This window comes from Drosophila montana, unplaced genomic scaffold (assembly GCF_035044405.1).
Source record: "Drosophila montana isolate Dmon_TW-CO22-7 unplaced genomic scaffold, ASM3504440v1 contig_3438_1, whole genome shotgun sequence".
In the NCBI taxonomy this organism is placed as follows: domain Eukaryota; kingdom Metazoa; phylum Arthropoda; class Insecta; order Diptera; family Drosophilidae; genus Drosophila; species Drosophila montana.
Window position 1 is genome coordinate 808,955 of NW_026998322.1, and position 21,263 is coordinate 830,217.

At 41.9% G+C, this 21,263-nt stretch overlaps 1 protein-coding gene across 3 annotated transcripts in view; it reads left to right on the forward strand.

Moving 5' to 3' along the window:
• The window catches only part of app (Palmitoyltransferase app), a 52,564-nt gene that overhangs the window by 4,320 nt on the left and 26,981 nt on the right, over positions 1 to 21,263 (forward strand). For all 3 annotated transcript variants that reach the window (XM_064691251.1, XM_064691252.1, XM_064691253.1), the window contains exon 3: positions 17,751 to 17,780. The gene's annotated coding sequence lies outside the window, so the exon portion shown is untranslated. The remainder of the gene's footprint in view (positions 1 to 17,750; positions 17,781 to 21,263) is intronic.

Here is a 21,263-nt window from a genome sequence, read left to right on the forward strand (position 1 = left end):
AATCCACTTTAAGTAAGCGACTTTTGTGTTTAATTTAATAAAGTTAACTTGCGATATAAAAGTATGGCTCAGCTTATAGGAGTATGGCTCAGCTCTTACTAGCCGCATATCAACCAATCGTGACACACTCCAAATTCTACAATTATCAGAAATATTTTCGTTTTTATAAAAAACAAAGAAAGACGCCCTCGCTCCCAGCTTTCGGCCTATTAAGAAAGTTGTCCGAACATTTACAAACTCTTTTCTGTATCCATAATTTAAACTTTTTTCATATTGGCTTTAACTATATCGCATATTTTCGATTGGCTGATTAAAGTTGATGTACCATCATGGAACTATCACACTTAATTGAAAGAACTGTTTTTGCAATAACTTTTTAGGGAATATAAACTTTCAGCTTTTAAATACTTACATATACGAACATTTTGTGTTTATTATAACGATATATGAAATAAATAATTTAATTTTAAAGCACTTAAATATGTAATTGATACCTACAAAACGATATTCCTTTCATTATAATTATTAAATGTTAAATTATTAACATTATGAAAACCAAATTCAGATTCAGCTTCACTTCCCATTTCCTTTGCTATAATTCACAGAAAAAAAAAACAATTGTTTTTTTTATAATATAGAAACCAACTTCAGATTCAGCTTCACTTCCCAGATTTGTCTGCCCAGTAAATTTATTCTTATAAATATTTAAGCACGTATTTTCTTTTGTTTTTACGTACCATTATCTTCTGCCGTCATCTTATGTTTAATATTTTACCTGTCATGAAAATAGCAACTAAATGACTCGCAGAAAAGCCCCGAATATTGTTCATGTCACAACTCAGGGCTGTTTAAGTGGGTGGCTTGGGGGCTAGAGGGTATCTGTGGGTCGAGCATTTGGCCTGCATCATTTTTTTGGGCTTGTTATCTGTTGCAATTAAATTTAATCACTTGCTCCAATTAGCAGTGCAACTGCGATAATTTCGTGTGTTTGCGCTTAACGCAATTATGCGGCCATATCACGGCCATCCTATTCCCCCTCCCCTCCCCTCCCACACCCATTCACAATCCACCCCGCGCCGTGCTGCACAGAAACATCAAATCAAATTACATTGCTAATACGCCACGTTGTGCGCACAAAGCCGAGCCCCAGAGAATCAGTGAAAGCGCAACGCATTCATTCTGCAATTTGTTTGCATTTATTTACCCACTTTATGCTTGTCCCATAAATGGCCGTGCTCCGAGGCTAATGAGTGGCTCCAACTCCAGTACCGCAGCCTTGATCGCGACGTGGTCTCCGACTCAGACCTGTTCCCAGCTAGTTAACCCAGAGCCGAGCCCTCATTCGTGTTCCGTCTTAATGCTGGTTATGTTTAAAGCTTTGCACAATTTGTAATCTGTTGTCCTTTTTGTTGGCTCCATTTTATTCGCGTGTTTCCGACTTGCCACTCAGCTCCTGGCCGTGAGTCATGGTTAAGTCCGCCCCTCAGCTCTGCTTCTGCCGTTCCCTGTTTTAGTGCTTTTGCATTATGAATTTTTTATAATTTCTTGCGTTTTTATTGGTCGTTTATTCGGCTGGTTATGTTTGGGTCGCTTAGTGCGTGTTTTGCTAGCTCCTGTTGGTTTTTTTCTTCTTGTTTTTTTACTTTTATTTTTTATGTCCCGTCGCCTGAGAGCGCTTGTAAACAGTTTAGGGCAATATCATTGCAAATGTTTTTATCGCACTGTTGGGACGATTTTGTGTCAAACCGAGTCCGAACCCAACTACAACAATATGTGTTAAATTCAAATGCATAAATTTTTGCAGTAGTATGTTTTCTTATATACACTAATATAGAAATATATCAGATATATGAAAAAGGGAAGGGCAGCCTTGATATCTATACTAATATATTTTATCTGTCATTCATGAATATACTATAACTTAACAGCTAGCTAAGCTTTTTGTATATGTGAAATCATAAAGATAATAGTTAGTATTTGATGAAGACTTTATGATCCCAGCAGAATTTAAAAATAGGTATTCGTATGAAGCTTTCAGAGATGATTATAATTTGCAGAAAAGTTTCCATTTCGAGAAATGTTATGGTTTAAAAATGCCGATAAATACGCTTCGACAATTCGATTTTTTAAAATTTTCAATTGTTGATTACTTTTTTCAATTGTTACTCGCATGACTACGAATTGCAATTATAATGCATGAAATCCCCTTCATTTCACTTTATTTTATGAATGGCGGCATATTGACTTTTGAGCAATTGGCTTAAGCTGAAAACCATTTATAATAATGCAGTTATGACAAGGTGCTAATGGAATTCAGAGCACAGTGCGCCATCGAGTGGGCAATACAAATGTGCCATGATTTATTAATATCACAGGCCGGACACACACACACACACACAAACAAATAACCCCGGCTCAGAACTCAATGGGGGTCAATGCGAAGTAAACCTAACGAACGGGGGCACGACGAGTAATCTCCTTAAAATGCAATTTGTTTTGTTGCAATCAACGATTTTTGATGATGACGTTGGACCAAGGGCGACTGCCCAAAAAGCACTAGCTCCATCATCAACATGATGATGATGCAGCTTGATGCTCACGGTGATGATGATGATGATGATGATGAGGTTGATCGAATGCGAGTTGAGTAACAATTTGCAGTATAGCCAAATAAATTGCTTGTTATTTCTGCCCTCTACCCCAAAAAAAAAAAAAAACATGGTATGAAAATAAAATTTGTAGTATGCTTTTTGGGTTCGTTTCTTTTTTTTTTACGTGCGCACCACTTGACTCAAATTGGTTGGCTGCCACTCGTGATGCATGGCCATGCCAATGCGGTTTGAGCGCTGCGACAGCCCTGACAGACGGATAGACAGACAGGCGAACCAGCCGGACAGCCGAACAGCCGAATGACCAACGGCCAGTGCAATGAATGAATCACAAGCTAAAAGGGCGCTGTCAGAGGAGGGTCAGAAACAATGCAGAGAGAGAGGCACACACACTCACAAAAGTGCAGCGCTTGCAGTTTCGCGGCGCATGTGGCATGGTGGGGGGTGGAGGGGCAGGCAGCTCGTTTGGACCGGTCAGTTGATCAGGGCGATGCTTTGGGTTGGCTTTGGCTTTGGCTTTGCTGCATACTTTATGGCGTGCTGGGCGCACTGCGTGTTTGCCAGTCACAGATTTGTTTGCGTTCCTTTTGTTTGCATTGCCAAGCCCCTCGCTGCGCGCCGCCTTGCATTTTATTTGCTCGCACGTATCGGAGCCGTGTTTCAATTCGCACGCACACACAGATAAAAAACAAAGTCATCCATGTCGATTGGTACTCCGTCGTTCTGTGTGATTGTGAGGATTGATTTCCCAGTGACTGCGTCTGTCTGTCTGTCTATCTGCCTGGTCGCCTGCTGCCGCCAATTTTCTTGCATATTTTTGCATATATCTAGCGTGGCTTTTTATGCATTTTTCCGGGCGCAAACATTTTGGCAACCTGCTGACAAACTGGCGTATGAGATGCGCATTCATTATTTGGCAATTGATTAAGTCGCGTGTCAATTGGCCCACTCTCAGCCCGTTCGAGATCGACAAATGAATTCTCCTCCTTCCACTGGCACTGTGCGTGCCTTTTGGCGCTGTCCCTGCGCTAAAGTTGGGGCTCGGTTATATCTGGTGGCATGTACGCGGCTTATCAGCGACACGCAAACGCACTTCCACACAAACGCCAGGCACGGCGTTTTGTTATCAAACACTGCCGTGATAATTACCCCTGGCCACCGGCTCTGTGCCCGGCTCCCAGCTACTGCCGTAATCGTGGTCTCTGTTTTTGCAGCTATTTAAACAATTTACTGATTAGATTTTTAGCGTTTCTCTCTCCCCTCTCGCGCTCTCTCTCTCTCTCAACAGCGATGGGAAAAAATGTAGATTCAATTTGCTCATATTGCTGGCAGTTGTGCCCTTGTCCCGAGGTATTTCCATTAGACTGCTTTAAATTGAGATTTGTCTGTGTTATTTATTTTTAATTAAATGTATTCTTGCTGTTGTCCGACTATTCACAGTCACTGTTGCATGTCCGGTTTCCGGTTTGTTGGGCAAAACTGTTTGGATTCTGTTTGTGTGCATCTCAATCTGTACGCTTGTCAAGTTTTGGATTGTCTATTTACCCGTGTGCACCTTGTGGGCAAGCAAGGAAGTCTTGCAGAAGTATTGCATGAAGTACCATGCATGTATGGTCTGATGTATTATAGTAGATATACTCATTCTTATATGTGTGTATATGCCCGACGCCGTTGTCGTCATTAGCTAATCTCCGCTCTAACCAAACTGAGCTGACACAATGACATGACATTGCACTCGTATATCATCATCTCACTTATATTTATGTACGTACGTGTATGTATGTAGCCACTGTGTGAATTTGATTCAAGTACGCGCGCACCTATGACTTAAATTATGAGTATAAATTCATTTGATTATCTTTGAACAACAAAAAAAGTCACATATGGTGCGAACTCAACCCTATTTTGAGATTAATAAAAACAGAAAATAGGAAAAATCGCAGCTGAGTAATTAGCTTTGAAGGGAATGAAAGTAAACCAGTTCAAGCTCGGAATTCCAAATTAAGTTCTACTCTGAAACGAAACTAAAATCAAAAAACTTTTAAGGGCGACCCAGCTTCAAAGTATCAATAACTTTGGCCATAAAAATTGCATTTATACCATATTTGGTAGATGCCAATTTCAGGCACAGGTCAAATCTAGCCCAGGTTTTGTATATGAAAATATGCACAGCTTGCAATATTTTCAGTACAACGGGCCATTGTAAATGAAAAATTATGCAAAGCCAAGGTGTGTTCCAATATCTAAGTTAAAGAAAAAATAGCTTGTTGAGCCGAATCTAAAGGCAGGCAGTTAGCTTAAAACGTAAACCAAACCCGATTAAATTATTTTTTTGACTGTGCTGTTGGCCTTAGAAGATAAAAGTTAGATGATATAAGTTGAAGTTATCGCACATCTGATGTAAGTCTTTAAGGGTATTCGGGTATCATCTACTATATTTATGAATTTTTATATTTTTATACCATGAAGTATAAAAGTATAAAACGTAGTATTATTAAAATTCTTAGGCTAATTAGGCTCATTAGGCTAATTATCGAAATGACTTAATGTTAAGGTTCAGGCACAGAAGCCCATTTACTGAGCTCGTTAACCGGTAACATTATCCAGCCATAATCTAGCAGACACACGTCCACCTGGCTATTATCTGCCCATCTATTAGGTGCCATAAAAAGAGCTCATTTTGCATTTAGGCCGCAAATTATGCAGAAATTGCCAAACAAGTTGAACGAGATGACAGGCTCCCATAGGAGCAGTGTTTCGGTGTGTTGAAATACATGTCGGACTTATCTAATCATTCATATGCCAAATAAGATGACTGATTACGTCGTCACATGCAGATGAGTGTGTGTGCTTGTGTGTGTTTATATGTATATGAGTTGGGCCCGATAAGCAAGACAAATGTGCTGTAGGAAATCTATAAAGCTGTACGCCTTATAGCGACATGCATATGTCATAAAACATTCGCCCAAATGAGAAATGTTGCCAAGTCAGCAGCCCGGGCACAGGCTGGCCCGGACAGGGGTACCAGCTAAACCAGCTAACAAATTTCAATCCCGGCAACATTGCGTATACGTAATATTTTTGCTAGCTTAGTAAAATCCGCATGCTGCATGCCAAAGATTGGCAGCCGTTGCTTTTGGTTTTGCCTCCTTATTCAATTTATTTTATAACATTTTCTAATGCATATTTTGTGCGCGTGCCTGTATCATGTTTTTCATTCCATGCGACGCCCACAGCATAATGTTTGCTCCGTTGACATTTTCTTCTTTATTTTCTGTGGCTTTTTTTTTCGTTTCACCTGAACTTTTCTCGCCTGCGTGTCGTTGAAAAGTTTTGTCCAACTATTTATCTAGTGTACATTTTCGCCGAGCCTGTACAATTTTTTTTTTTTGCACTATGCCAACTATTTCTCTTTCTGTTTTTTTTTTGCTGCTCACCGACAAAGTTGGGCTGACAAACATTTTGGTTGCAGCTGCCAAGCCGGAAATCAGCTGGCAACTGGAAGATTGAGATATTTTATACACCCTTAACTTGGCCTCAACTTGAAAACTAGCGCTTGTACGTTTTGACGTCTTTTTCGATTGACTCATCAAAGGTCAAACGTTTGATTTTTAGTTTCCTTTCGTTGGGTTTTTCCGTTGAGTTTCGCTTTCAATTTGCCACCACGCCAATTGCCCATGGGCCGGGGGATGGCTGCCTGAACCAAGTCACATATGTGCATCTGTTTCTATGTGTGTGCTTGTGTGAGTGTGTCAGTGTGTGTGAGTGCTTGCTATTATGTGGCCATTTCCAGAGCTACCATAAAGCCCGGTGGCCCGCTTTTGTCTGCACTGCGGGTTCGGGGGGCTTTATGCCTTTTTAATATGGTCTTCCACCTCGACTACCTCGTTGTCATTGTCCGACTCTTTTGTTCGCTGCAGTGACCACATTTAGTTGAACGATGTTGTTGTTGTTGCTGTTGTTGTCATTGTCATTGTCTAACTGTGGCCTGGGGGATCACATTCTATTCGCATCGAGTGAGTTCATAAGGTTCTTCCTGCGTCCATTGTTCACTAATTTTGTCACGTTTGCAGCTTTTTGTTGGCAGTTTTTCAGCCATCTTTAACTTTTACTTTTTTCCTTTTACCTTCTTTATTTTTTTGCGCGCCTCCATTTGCGCTCCTAATCCTTGGCTAGTTGGTTGTCGTTTCGTTGCATGTGATTGATTATCCCGGGTGGCCTTAACTGGCTGCCCAGCATCGTTTCCATTTCGGAGTTCTTCCACTAATCATAGGCAACTATCTGCCTAAAGCCACAACGTTGCAAAATATTTGCGGGCCATGCGGGTCATTTTTAAACAAAGCCCGTTTCCAGGTGGCGGCACGTGACTCGCACGTCCCACTCTTGCCCCGCTAAGTGTGCTGCATATTTTAGCGGTAACTTTTGGCCTCAACAGCAGTTTTCTTTTTCTATATTCTTTTTTTAATGTTCTTGCCGCTGCCGCTGTCGTGTGCTGCGAAATACTTTTAAGCGCATGTTTTGAATATTCCCGCAATATTTCGCTGTCTTGCAGCTCACACGGTGTTATTTATACCCTGTACTCAAAGCATGTGTAAACGAGGCTTTGTTAGAAAGTCATATATCTAATACTTATATGTTATTCAGTCTTTGTAACAACATACTCTGCTACAGCTTATCTTATTTTTCTTGCCTTAATTCTATTCAAAACTACAACTATAGAAATTGAATATATTTATTTACGTATTCAGGCATATTGTGAACTTTATTTAAAGCCATTTTTGCGATAATTAATGACTTACCTTAAAAAACTATCGTCTTTAGTCCGAAGCTTAGGGTATCCCCTCGTCGATCATATTCTTTAAGCCCTTTTTTGGTGGGGCCTCTGGTATTTCGAGTAAGTTGACGCAGCTTATCTGCATGCTTCCCACTGTCAGGTCGAGCCTTCCGTCAGCTCTAGATATATACAATATATGCGAGAATGAGTACGTATGTGTTCTGCTCGTATGTGCTTGTGCGTGTGTGTGTGTGAGTGTGTGTTAGTGTTTTTTGCACAGTTTTAGCTGCTATTTTGCAATTTTCAACCATTTACCAAAGGGTATTACAACTTTGTGACATTGTTTGCAGCAAATGAAGTGAAAAACTACTCGGATTCAAAATAGAAATGCGTTTCGTAGACTTAAGATAACTAAAAGTTCATTTCGGCCCATATCAAATTAAAAACATTAATTTTATTTCCTTAATCTATTTTTAAATCAACTTATGTGACCAATCAACAAAGTTGTCATATGAAAAAAATCGATTGTTCTTCGTGCTCCCTTTAAAAAGATCACAAATATATTCGCATGTTGTTCAGTAATATTCTATGAAAATGCTTTTAACTAAAGCCCTCCATCTTGAACATTTCCAAAAGTATTACCAGAATTTCGAATAGGGTATTAGTGTTTGGCTGCTCTAGAAAAATTTGTCTTACTTCTTGTATGTTTTTTCGTTTTCGCTGTCGCGGTGCTTTACATCTTTTTAATGTTGAAAAGCTTTACTTACTTCCGCTGGCAGCAGCGGCGGCAGGAAACGGAAGTTTAACTTTTGTGAACATTTTAGTGATTCGTGCGCAGACACTCGCCTGCTGTGGTACTAGACCAGCAAATGGGATTGGCTCTGGCAGGATTTGGACCACAGAGTGGGGGCAGGGCGAACGGTGTGCGCCCACATAAATGCATAATAATGAAGTTTCTGTTTAACATGAACTTGTTAACGACACATGGCCAGCACCTGCATCGAAGACTGCCTTGAAAAAATCAAATATTCCTTTTAATACACTGCTGACAGGTCGATGCCGAAGTTGAGTGCCTTTTGCTGGCTGCCTAACTAATATCAAGAGTAATAAGCCTGGGCGCTTTAATAGTTTTCAGGCAAAACATTTCGTAATCCTCACCTGCTGCTCTGAGCTGCTTGGTAACTTTGTGCAATGTGCAAGGCAGGCGCAACGTTTGGCATCGTGCCTGGGCAACCCAATGGAATTGCCACGCCCACTCGTTGGCGGCAAAAGTTACAGAAGTCGGACCAAACGGGCAAACAAGCAAAGTTTCAAAGTAGCAAACTGCCGGAGCTCGTTATTACTATGCTATTATTATTTTTATTATTATTATTATTTTTGGCTTATTTAATGCGTGCTCTGTCCAAGAGCCAAACTAAAGCACGCTTTTCGGCGCACCGTTCAACTTTTCAACTTTTTTAACTTTTAAACAAAAGTAGTCTGCGCTTCGGATTTCGACTGGCTCTCCTCATTGCGTGCTGCGCGTCCGTTGCTTTTAACAGTTGCATGTTGCAACAGTCACGCCCCCTTCTGCCAGTCGGCCATACACACACACACACAGACACACACTCCAAATAGCCGCTCACACATGGCGGAAATGCATTTTCAGTGGCCGTCAAGAAAGCAAGAGAAAGCAATTTCAGTTGAGTTTTATGAGCATTTGTTATCAGCCTCGCGACTGGCCGTTTCCATTTCCAGCTCGCTGTTTCAATTTGTACACAGTTAAAGGGCAGCTGCCTCCGCTCCCCACTCTCTTCCCTCCCCTGGCCGCCTACGGACTGCTTAACTTTATCCTCGCTTCTCTGACATCATGACATTGCAATGCCGTAAAAGCGTTATGGCAAATTGTTTTAAGCTGTGCGAAAATGCCATCAAAATCAGTTGACTATGCAAAGCAGCCAGTCTGCAGCTCCACTGGATGGCCAAGGGATGCTGCGCGGGTGTGTGTGTGTGTGTGTGTGTGTGTGAGGGGACATTTGTTGCTGTTGGCATTGCATTTTATGGCTTGTGCTTGTCAGCCATTATTGTGGGCCATCTCTCCTAAGCGTTTCCTTCGCTGTGGCTGCGACTTGAACTTTAGTGGCTCCCGAGGGAAACACGTCGCCACTGGTCGCCCAATGGTCGCCACTTTCTGGTCAGTGAGGTCTGCCCCAAGCAGCAGTAAACAGACCTTCTGCAATATGCTGACGGTTTGCCACTGCTGCGAAAACAGATGCTGCATATTGTAGGAGTTTCTGGTCGCTTGCAGAGGGTCGAATTTATTTAACAAGCCAAATCAGAAAGCAGAGACTGGATATGGTTATAAATGGCTTGCAGTTATCCGAAATGGAGTCATTATCTAAAGCGATTGACAAACTATTCACAGAGCTGCCCTCGAGGAGTACTTTGAGCTGTCAGTGGGATAATTTTTAAGCAATTTAAGGAATTATTTACTTAAAGGAAAGATAGATCTATGTTAACAAATGAGAACTGTTTTATGTTTTAATAGAGCTTTATTAAAATTTGGGTTAATAGAAAGTAATACTCACTTTCTGCCTTGACTTGATGCAGTCTGTCATCTGGTGTAATCGTTGATGGTGTCTGAAGTTCGCTCGCTTTCTTTTGCAGCACTTCAATTTAAATTTTACAAATTCTGCGCATCGGCCACAAAAGCCACTGTGGCAAGCCGACTGCATGTGGCAGCGCGGTTGCAATGCCCCCGAGGCGGGCCCTTTGCCTTGACTCAGCTCCCGGGTACCTTTTTTCACGCGATCCGCTCTTTGTTTGCGCTTTGTTTGTGTGTGGCCCCGCTACCCGCCCCAACGGACGCAATGTTCGATGCCCTGTGCCGCTGTGTGTGTGCTGTGTGCTGGGCAAATGTGTTGTAAGGTTTATTGCTCAATTTCCCCAAAAAGTTTGCCAACCTGCCGCCTCCCAGAAGCACGGGGAGCTGACGCTTTGGGCAACCAACGCACATCGAGTTAACATGCAACTTTAAGTTGCGTACGCAAACTTGATCCGAGGCAACAACAGAAGACACTGATAGCCCGCGGCGTGCTGTAAGCCCAGATAAACTGAGACAATGTTCAAACATAATCCTGGAGGGGACGGGATTTTGATGTGCTCTGCGATTTTTATTAACGCACTTTGCTTTCCAGATTTTCGGCTAATAATAAAGTTATGTGCTTTTGGTCCTCGAGCCTTGGCGCCTTGGCTGCGTGTTTCTGTACGGCGATAATAATTTATAAATTTAATATTGCTGCAACGGCGTTTGGGCCACTTGCCTGTGCCCACCTTTTCAGCTGATGTTGTTGCTGCTGCTGCAATGTCCACTGTGATTTACAGCTATGCCTGCAATGGATTCCATGCCAGGAAGTGGGCGCCCCGAACGTGCGCCAAAACTTGCCGTTGTCGACCGCTAGCCGCAGCAAGGACATTTATATTTGCCCGCACATACATATACCTCTTTGACCTTATTGGTGCAGGGTGTTTTATATTATTTTTGCCTTTTACGAGTGCTAAAATAAGATGCTTCCACTGATAACTGAGGCGTCAAAGTGTCGAGTTTGTCAAACTTGGTAGCTTGCAGAAAACTTAAAAACTTAAACTCAGTAAAAGTTTTTCTTGTCTTCTTGCTTAAATCTTGTACACAGTTGACAGTTGACAAACTGATCAACATTAAACAGCCACTTAATTATAATTTAAAAGCTTATATTATATTTGTAAACGAAGTATATTTTTGCGCATTCATTTACTAATAGATCATTTTTCATAACTTTTCTGATTTGTTATAAATATTCAATCAGACAGACAAAGTTTGTTTTGTTTTACTTTTTCCGTTTAGTAGACACGCCTTTTTCTTAGGCTTCTTAAAAACTGGCACGCAGCTTCCCTCATTTATCATAAGCTATAAGGATATCTCAAGGTCGAGCATTTACAAATTTGTTTCCTGTGTGTCTTGCAGAGCACAAGCTTTAGTTGTAGTTGCTGCCAGTGTTGTACTTGTTGTTGTTGTTTGTACATTGAAGGCCACAATTACAAGGGTGTATAATGCGCTTTTATGTTTTAAGGATTGTGGTTTGTCTGGAAGCTTGGTCCAGGAGCCTGGCCATATCGCTAAATAGGGCCAAGAAATGTTCGTTCTGTTTGTTAAAAATTATTTCGTTATTTATTGTGTACCCTGTTCGGTTTTTATGTAAGGCTTTGCCCGCTGCTGAGCCCAGTTTTTGCCCATATTTATTTATTGCCAACTTATTTATGAGACACGGGGTCACTAGCAGTGACCCGACGGCTTTGCGCTTTCGGCTTCCTGGCATGCTGTGCGTGCTGTAGCTACTAATGAGAAAATTATTGAGCACCGGCACACTCGATAGTCCCGAACTAATCGGCATTGGCCGCATTGAAATGCAACCCCAAAAATCCAGTAGCTATAAATTGATTTTGAGCCCTGTTATAACCAATTCCAATAGCCAATCTCGCACCCAAACATATAATCCCAGCCAATTTGCGGAACGGAAGAGTGGACGAGAGTCAACAGAGCTAACTCGGCTAACCGCAAATGCTTTGATAGTTGTTCATTTCTGCACACTACAATTCCCGCCCTGAAATCCCTTTATTTGTTTTTGGCCAGCAACAGAAATTTATAGTAGAAAATTAAATACCAAACGAACTGGTGTCTCGCCCCCACTCAGACCCCTGTCTCTGTGCCCTTTGCTCCTCTTCCTGCCTGTTACAGTTTTAACACAATTTTTATTTCAGTTTATTTTCTGTGCTCTGCTGGCACTCAGCATCCTGAAGCTGCAGTTGCCATTACTTTGCTGTTCCACTTGCAGTTTAATTTGTGCTTCGATATATTTTCTGAGTTGTCAGGATACGCAGCTAAAGACACACACACACATACATGTATGTGTATGTATATGTATGTGTGTGTGTAATTGTAATTGCTGTGGATGTAATAAATTCTATTTCTTGCCCTGCGATTGTCAGCCTGATATATACTTAAACTTTGTTTCTGGCATGCTAAAACCGCTTGTAGGCCTTGTTCTGGCCCTCGTGGCGTATACTTATTGTAGTGTTTTATGATAATGCGGTTTGACACGACCAGCTAAATGAGCTGCCATTTCCGTAATTAACATTTGAAAGGCACTTGCACTACTTCATCCATAATTTGTAACATCAATCAAGTGGCCAATCAAGCAAAGAATACTCTATTGCTTTTGCCAATGGCACAAATCCCAGCCCCGGCTCGCTTCATCCTGGTCTCGTCTACGCTTTGGCATGCTTTGTGCCAACAATGAAACTTTTGAATCAATTCAAGTTGTCCAAAGTTAAATCCGCGCGCTGCAGCGCCAGCTTTGCACTCAATTAAGTGTGTTGCGGGTGGAATAAGCGGGTATGCGGGCAAGGAAGCGGAGGACGAGGGTGGCGTTGACGGGGGTTGTGCGTGTTGCAAGCAGCAGCCAGGAAAAACAATTTTGTTTCTGCTTGGAGTAAAAAGTGAAGCAAGCAAATCCACTTCAACGGCAAGTTAGTGCCAACAATTGCAGCAGCAGCAGCTGCCACATCAGAAGTTGCCACTTTCTTGGCACTGGCCCCCATCCCGACACCGGCCCCCTAATACTACCTTCTACTACTACCCCACGCTGGTACGTGAGCTGGCAAAGTTTTTGGACTCTTGTTGCCGCCGCTCGTTTCTTGTTGCTCTTCGACTTCCGGCTGATTGACTTGCATCGAGTTGACTTAGCACAGCTTCTCCTTGGCTCGCTTGAAGGATGCATCCTGACTGGCAACGACTTGGCACTGGTTGCGTAAACTAATTTTCCATGTCGTCACTCGATTGTTTTAAAAGCCAAGTTTGCTTTTATTGACACAGCCCACACACCACACAATCGAGTAGCTTGGTTTGATCATAAAATATTAAAGCTTTTCTATTGGGGAGCCCATGCGATGCCAGTCGCCCGACTCTTTCCGCTCCATTGTTGCCGTTTAATGCAATTTTTGTGTTAAGCCTCCTACTATGGAACCGAACTTTTCTGTATACAAGTAAACAATTTGCTATTCCCATTAGTATAAGGCACTTGCACAGTGGGCGAGCTTAGTAACTGTTTCTAAATAGCTTTCAATACTTACTTTGAATTTAAATGTTATCCATAAGTAAGCACGGGTGGAGGACAAAACAGATGCTTATACAAAATTCAGCAGACATTTTTTCAAATCGATATTATGACCAAAATCCACATGGAAATCAATTTTGAATTGACAGAGTTGTGTCCGTTTCTAGGGAAAAGACTAACTATAGACTTGAAAACTTTGCAAATCACGAAGTCAAGAAATAAATTTTCATAAAATTCCGTTTAGATTGAAAGTTGATTCCGCATGGGAATCGAATCAAATTATGCAAGCGACAAATCAATGTACAAAATGCATGTGCTTCGGATTTGGCAACTTAATAAAATTCAATAAAATTTCAAATATTTAATTTTTATCCAAGACTAGCTGTGTGCTTGTCCGTAAAGACTTTAATACATGTTAAATTCAACAACAAGCTTGGATCGAAATGTTTTATGAATGGGATAGATTATCGAGTTTACACACAAATATATATAAAACTGGCACAATATGACTTGTCTGCTTGAGTACACACACATTGCACATTGTATCTACGAGTATTTGCTTATCTGTGTGTGTGTGCGTTTGTGTGTGTGTGAGTATCTTTGTGTTGTAGTATTTCCGATTGTGAATGCTTGTTTGTGTCAGCCGCAGGCATTTCCGCAATGTATTTCGACTTGGAGACTTGTGTAAAATGATGGATAATGGCATTTAATGGGAGACGAATTGAACTCGAATTGAATTCCCACTGCACGCTATGACAGACCACCGCCCCCTACCCCGAACCACCCCACGTCTTGGTCGTGAGCTGTGCCTCGGGCGTGTCTCTCAAATTGTTACATCAATTAATTCACAAGTCATTGTCAGTTGTCGTGTGCATTATAAATGATTTGTGTGCGTGAGTGGTGGCTCTTCATTAGCTGTCGCAAAGACGGGGCCCGGAGGCGTGTGTTTATGGGTCAAATGGTGCGACCTCGTTGGCGGCTGCCCCCCCCCCCCCTCCCTCTCCCCTTCCAGAAGCGCTCTACTGCATATTGAATTCTTGTGTAGAGCGGCTGCTCGCACACTTCAGACTATTTGCAGTGGTTTGATTTCATTGCATTAGACGAGTGACTGCCACGCCCACACAGCTGTGGTGCACGTTTAAATATTCATGGGGCAAAGTTAAAGTGAGCCACACATTTACAACAGCAGCGCACACACACAGAGAGAGAGAGAGGCAGTAAGAGGAAGAGCAGTCACTTGCAACGCTTTTATCAATTATCAATTAACCTAAATTTTAGCATCTACGTTTTTGGCACTGGCAGCAACAGCGACAGCGACAGAGGCAGAGGCAATGGCAGAGGAGGCAGCCACGTTGTCAGCGCCGTGTGCCAGTTGAAGCAGAAATGTCGCAAGACAAAGTATCGTTCAAATGAGAGCTGACAGCTTTGCCGGCTGCCGGTTGCCATGAGGATTGCCACGACAGCTGTCCCCGCTGCTGGCAGCTGCTGCTCGTAGTGTGTGCGTCATTAGTGTGAAAGGATTCTTAATTTTTAATCGTGGTTAAATCGTATACCTTGATTTTAGTTGCACTCTACTGAAAACTCTGTACGCCTGTAGCCCCAAAATGGGTTGTTGTTATTGCCGACCCTTGACAATAATCATTTTCATTACTGCCAAATGCCAGTTGCAACAGAAGGCTGCAAAATTGCTACTGTTGCCCCGCTGCAGGATGTGTAGTTTCAATTTGATGTTGCTGCCCACCCACTTGGCTGTCAAATTCTAAGACAAACAACTGCAGCGAGTGTTTTCAAGGCGACACGTCATCGCCTGCAACACCCACTGTGACTGCCCCGGGACGGCAGCTTGTAGCTACTTTTATGCTTTGCACGGCGGGCGTATGTTTGTGTTTGTATGTGGGGGAGCAGCGAGCGTCTTTAAGGCATGTACTTGCTCAAGTGGAAATGAATTGAACTCAGCCAGAATCCAATCTTATTCTCTTGTCAACTTAACCCCGGCTGAGACGTCAACGACGTTGCGCCAATTGTTGTCTGTATTTGTGCATTTTAGCTGCTTCTCATAGTTGATGCCATTGCCTGGCTGCTGGCTTCGCTTTGTCATCAGCAGAGCATCAGCAGCAGCCATTTGACGACTGGGTCGCACAGTGGGGCCAGAGTGGTTGTAAGATAATCAACATTTAAAGAACTTCTTATGTATTTCGAATGATTCCTTTTTCCTCGTACTTATGTGATTTAATTTCGGTTTTCACTGACGACTCCATGGACATGAATTTTCGTCAACGGTTTCGATTTTCACTCATTACCAGATTTTACGAATTGACTTCAAAAGCTAAAAGATTCAAATGCTAAATGCTTACTCAAGACAAGAGATTTTAGTCGAGGGAAATTCTTTTTCGAAAAGGGAAATTCATAATTAATTTTAGGGAAAGTTGGTTAAGGCATGCTAATCCTAGAAAATGTAAACTAAAAACAGGCTAGTTTGCAAGTGATTGTCTTCTTCTTCTATATAAACTGTGCTAAATTTATTTAGCCGAATTTTGGCCGAAGCCCACTGTAGTCGGTTCGTTGTTTGTGCATAGGTCCGTTTGGCTGATGCTGCTGCTGCTCGATTTTTACTTTAAACAATGGCTTGAGCATTTCTGATTGTCAAATGTTTGCAGAGATAACATTTACTATTGTGGATTTGCACTGAAGCGTAGGAGATGGTATTCTAACGATGGCGACGAAGTCGTAAGTGCCGTTAGCACTGCTCAGCCCCGGCTGCCTGCCGCCGCGTCTGCGTCTTTAGATGCAGCACACAATTGCTATCAACTGTCGCCTTCAGGCGTCTGGCTCTGCCCGACAGGAAGCATCAATTTGTAATGATCCTATAAGTGCTTGTATTGTCCTTTTGTGTGGCTTCTTTGCGCAGCTCTATAAGCAAATGCTTTTTTAATTGTTGCGAACAGTTCATAAAACGGCAATTAGTTGGCATAATGCTGCACACTTTTCGGCTTATAGCAATTATGGACACATAAATGTAGCTGATAAAAGCGTGTATTATTTAATATCAGTAAACAGTTTGCATAAGACAACATATTATTAAATGCAAATATCTAAAATCTGATTAGTTTATTGTTAAAGGAAATAGCAGGTTATGAAATTGTTGTCGATTCCCAAGAAATTTCATTACGTCAAAGTTTTAGAAAGTTCTTTTTACGGTTTGTTTTTCTCCTACGATTCGCGCTTTCTCTTTTCTGGTCTTCATTGCAGGTAATTCCTACTAACCACACTGTAGTCCAATCGAATTAGTCAATGTATTGTACTTGACTCGTTGTCGTTGTCGTTGAATTTTCAGTGCATATTACGCTAATTGAAATCGCAATCGAATTGCATGACGGGGCCAGGCGTCCCGCTAACTGCGCTGTGTCTTCTGGCCAACATAAAAGCCAATGAAAATATAATCACATTTATGCAGTTTTTATGCCTGCAGTGTAAATATTTTCGCTGTAAACACCCGGCTGGTGGCGGGGCACATGTCCTGTTGACGCCAGCCAAGTCGGCCAGCAGTTGAGCTCTCATAACGCGGCGGCACACACCCAAACACACAAATACACAGACACAGAAAAGGAAGCAAGGACATGAAACATGTGCGCTGATGCGGCGAGCATTCTGCGCATTCGGTGTATTGCAGTCAGTTAGCCAAATAGTCAGTCCGTCATTCAGTCTCCCGTTTCTATGGTCGAGTTTTCGATTCCATTTCGAGTTCATTGAATTTGCGCTGATTTCTTTGCATTTTGGTTGCTTTCATGCATATGAAAATTGCATTAAAAAAATTGTAGCATACAATTTATGTTGCTATGCCAGCAGCAAAAATATGTTCAAGTGTGCGTGTGTGTTTAAAGGATGCGCATAAATGCATGAGCTTATTTTTGATTTAATTGAATTTTCTGTACGAGCTGGCCCACGCGTCGTATACGCAATTTAATAGTTTGTCAATTGCTGCATAATTGGTTTTAGTTAATATTGACAAGCACCACGGGCACAGCTGTTGCATTATTAATGGCCACGAAATGTGGCGTTTCCGGTTATGGCCAGTGAATTAATAGCCAACAATTCAACGGAAATACGCGCAAAGTTCTGCTGACAATTTTTACACATTGATAAACGATGGCGCCATGTGCGTGTGTGTGTATGTGTGTGCGTAAATGTCACGTTCGGACGATTAATAATGTGATTTTTTCTTGTCTCTATTTGCAGTTCAACGAGCAAGCGCCCAAACTACAAAAGGTAAATAAAACGCATATCCCATACCCCACAGACTCATTCATAACAAGCTCATTTATTGCCAGAGCGTGTTTAATTTGACAAGCTCAGCATATATAAGCAGCAAAATCTATGCCCTCGCATGGCTGATTAGCCAAGCCGTGAAGTTGCTCTAGACTAGAGCCGACCATAAGCCAGCTTCGTCAAATAGGAACTTTTAACAAGAACTGACAACCGCAATGACCAGAGTGTCATAAATCCATAACCGAGCGTCAACAACATCAACAAACATTTTGTTTGACCTACGACATATTTGTGTGGAACGATGCCACGCTTGCCGGCCAATAACCCCCAATAACCGCCGACCCGTTCGGATAAACAGACGCTAGACGACAGCTCTCATGTCAACCGCAGGCCGACATAGCGGACAGAATGGGACAGCATGCATATGAGGGGGCATGAATGGGTGCGGGAGGATATAAAAGATTGACTGTCCCTGTACACTGACAACCACTCAGCTCAGCTCGGCTCGGCGCGGCTCCACTCAACTCGTAACCCATCCACCCACATGTCGCCTCGCGTCTATCAGATAAAATGAAGTATTTGGCGAGTGTGTGTGCGAGACATGCGGAAAAACAAAGTTCTTTTCAAACGGCAGCTGCTGCAGCAGCGGCAGCTGTAATAACAACAGCAACAACAACATTGTTGTTGTCTGTGTTCGAAATTTATCGATAATTCGTCGCGGTTGACGCGACTGCAAAAAACAATGGCGCATAAATTCATGAGCTCCCAGACCGCCCGCAGCGCCAGCCATCAGTAATAATCATATATTAAATGTAAATATATATATATATATATATATATATAGTATAAGATCGCTATGAATTTTCGCCATTCGTTTTTACGTAGCCGCATTGACAGTTAAATGAATGACTGAAGGGGGAGTGTGGTGTGTGGTAGTCCTGGCCTTTGACTTGTGCTCAACATATTTTGTTTGTTTTTTATTACTGTTCTTCTTTTTTGGTAAATTTATGCAAATCTCTTAAAGTAGTGCCGTCATCGGTAAAGTTGTTGCCGCAGTCTTTTGACTACTCTTGTTTGCGTTGTTGTTTTTAATATAATAAATATAATAAGATGCCAGAATCTCTACCCCTCACAAGAAGGACAGACAATAGTTTCGTTATTGTTGTTGTTGTTGGATGAGCTGTTGCCACTGATGCTGTTGACATGAAAGCCGTTGGCGGCGGTCTAAGGGCAGTTTTGTTATGTTTTTATGCTGCTGTCAGGCTCTGACTGCAAAGCTTTGTGGTAGTTTTGCTGAATAGCTTCATATTTATGCAAAGTTATGCGGCTTAACAGATAAGTCGAAAGTTTTGGTCTGACAACGGTGCGACAGACAAGCCCAGATACTGAAACACAACTGAGAGCAGGAACTAAAGGGAAAGCAGCAACAAACAGACGGTGTCGTACATATCCGAGCATAATAAAATGCCATCGATACACATGTACGAAAATCTGTTGGATTTGAGCTAAAGTCTCATTTGCATTGCAGTTCAAATTGTTTTAGGAAATTCCATTTAAAGCCTTTTAAAGTGAGACACGCTGCTGTGTAAATTTCATGGTGGGTATGTCTTTCATTCAGCACTTTTAATTCCATATGACTACTATGTTATGCAAGCCGTATGTAGGCCAAACTTTTAACTAGCTCCACGCTGCGTATACGTAACATGAGCCGCAAGGGGAAGTATGAGCGTGCAACAAAGAGAACGCCAGCTAACATCTCCGGCTTGTGCTGCCACTTTAGTTAATTCCAAATTATATTAAAAACTTTCGACTTTTAACTCGCATTTTCATTATCTGGCCAACAAAGCGAAGTATGAAAAATAGCTGCGTGCGAGAGCTTGTTAAATGTACTTACTGCAACAACTTGCCGCGTCCAAAGGGTACATATTTGCACAGTGCCGCTTGTTGCTGCCTCTGCTCTATTGCTGCGAAGTGGCTGCACTTTGTGCAACGCCTGGTTGCCTTGATTCTGCTGTCTTGTAGTTTGGTGTACTATTAGGTTGCCTCTGAACTTCATTTGCCACGGCGCGCAGCTTAACTTGGACAAGGCTCAATGCCTGCTTTGGTCCTGTTGCGGCACGCTTTAAGCAGAAAATAAACTGCAACGTGACACTTGGGCGTTCATTTAATGTGACCAAACAGCATCAGCAGCAGCAGCTGCCTTGCAGAGTGGGTAAATAAACAAAGGGAGTGACAGCAGCAGAGGACTTGACTGCTTGCCACAGGCTGTGGCAGCAGGTGGCGACGCCCAACATTGATTTGCCCCATACCTTGTCCGCGCGCTGAGACACTTGAGCATCGTCGCCCTCTCTATCGCTCCCCGCATCTGACTGACCTCCTAAATTCGTTTAATGTTTAGTTAGGTTGGGCTTGGGCCTTGCAGCGGTTGACAGGTTGCCCGCAGCTGCCCCCTTCTGCTACCTTATTAATGGGCAAACTGAAGTGTACTAAATTATAATTTTTTTTTTCGCTGTCTACGCGGAACGGCGCACATTTCTTTTAATGAGTTTCTGCTCTGCCATTCAGCTTGAAGTGTGCTCGAAAAATAATTATGAGACTACGCGAACTTTAAAGTTAACATCAATTTGATTATGGACATTTATTTAATAAACTCAAATGCCATTAACTTTTACCTCTTCGGCAAGTCAAACAAAAGCGTGGTAAAATTAATTAATTAATTTAGTTGTTGGGTTAACTCTTTAAAGAATTCGATATAAATAAATTATGTAATTAAATGGATTAACTTCATTAGTTCAAAGCCAATTTAATTAAAAGCGAAAACAATGGCCTAAAATAACTTTTGTCACTGAACTTATCTTCATCTATGAAGATGGTTTATAGACTTGGGCAATCCATTCAATATAAATTGATAAAGTTATGCTAAAATCATTAGGAAAACCAATAACTATAAACTAGATTATTTATGCCTATAGATAAGCCTGCACAATCGTAATATACTAATTAATCCGTAGATTTATTTAACATTTGGTAAATTACATTTAAAGACCCGAATTTAATTGCATTTTCATGCCCTAAAAGCAATTAAATAATGTTGGCTATTAAAATTACAGATGAAAAATGTTTTTCTATTTGTTTATTTTTTTTTTTGCGGGATGCATGCAATTTTAAACGGACACCCGAAAGTATGCAGCAAATAAGAGTAAGAGTGCATGCAGCTGGCGTCGCTGCCACTGCAATGGCCACCATGGCGTGACCTAATAAAAAAATTATGCCAAACGAAAGCGAAAAACTGAATGGTAAAACGGTAAATGGTGGTAACGGACATGCCGTGGGAGGCGGGGCAGGGGACACTGTTAATTTTACAACCGGCAGCGTTTAGCGGAAATGTGAAAAGGCTGCGAGTAACAGTAGAGGAAAGGGGGAGGCAGGTGGTTCAATATGCACGCTCAGCACTTATGAGATATTAAGTTGAAAACTTTGCCA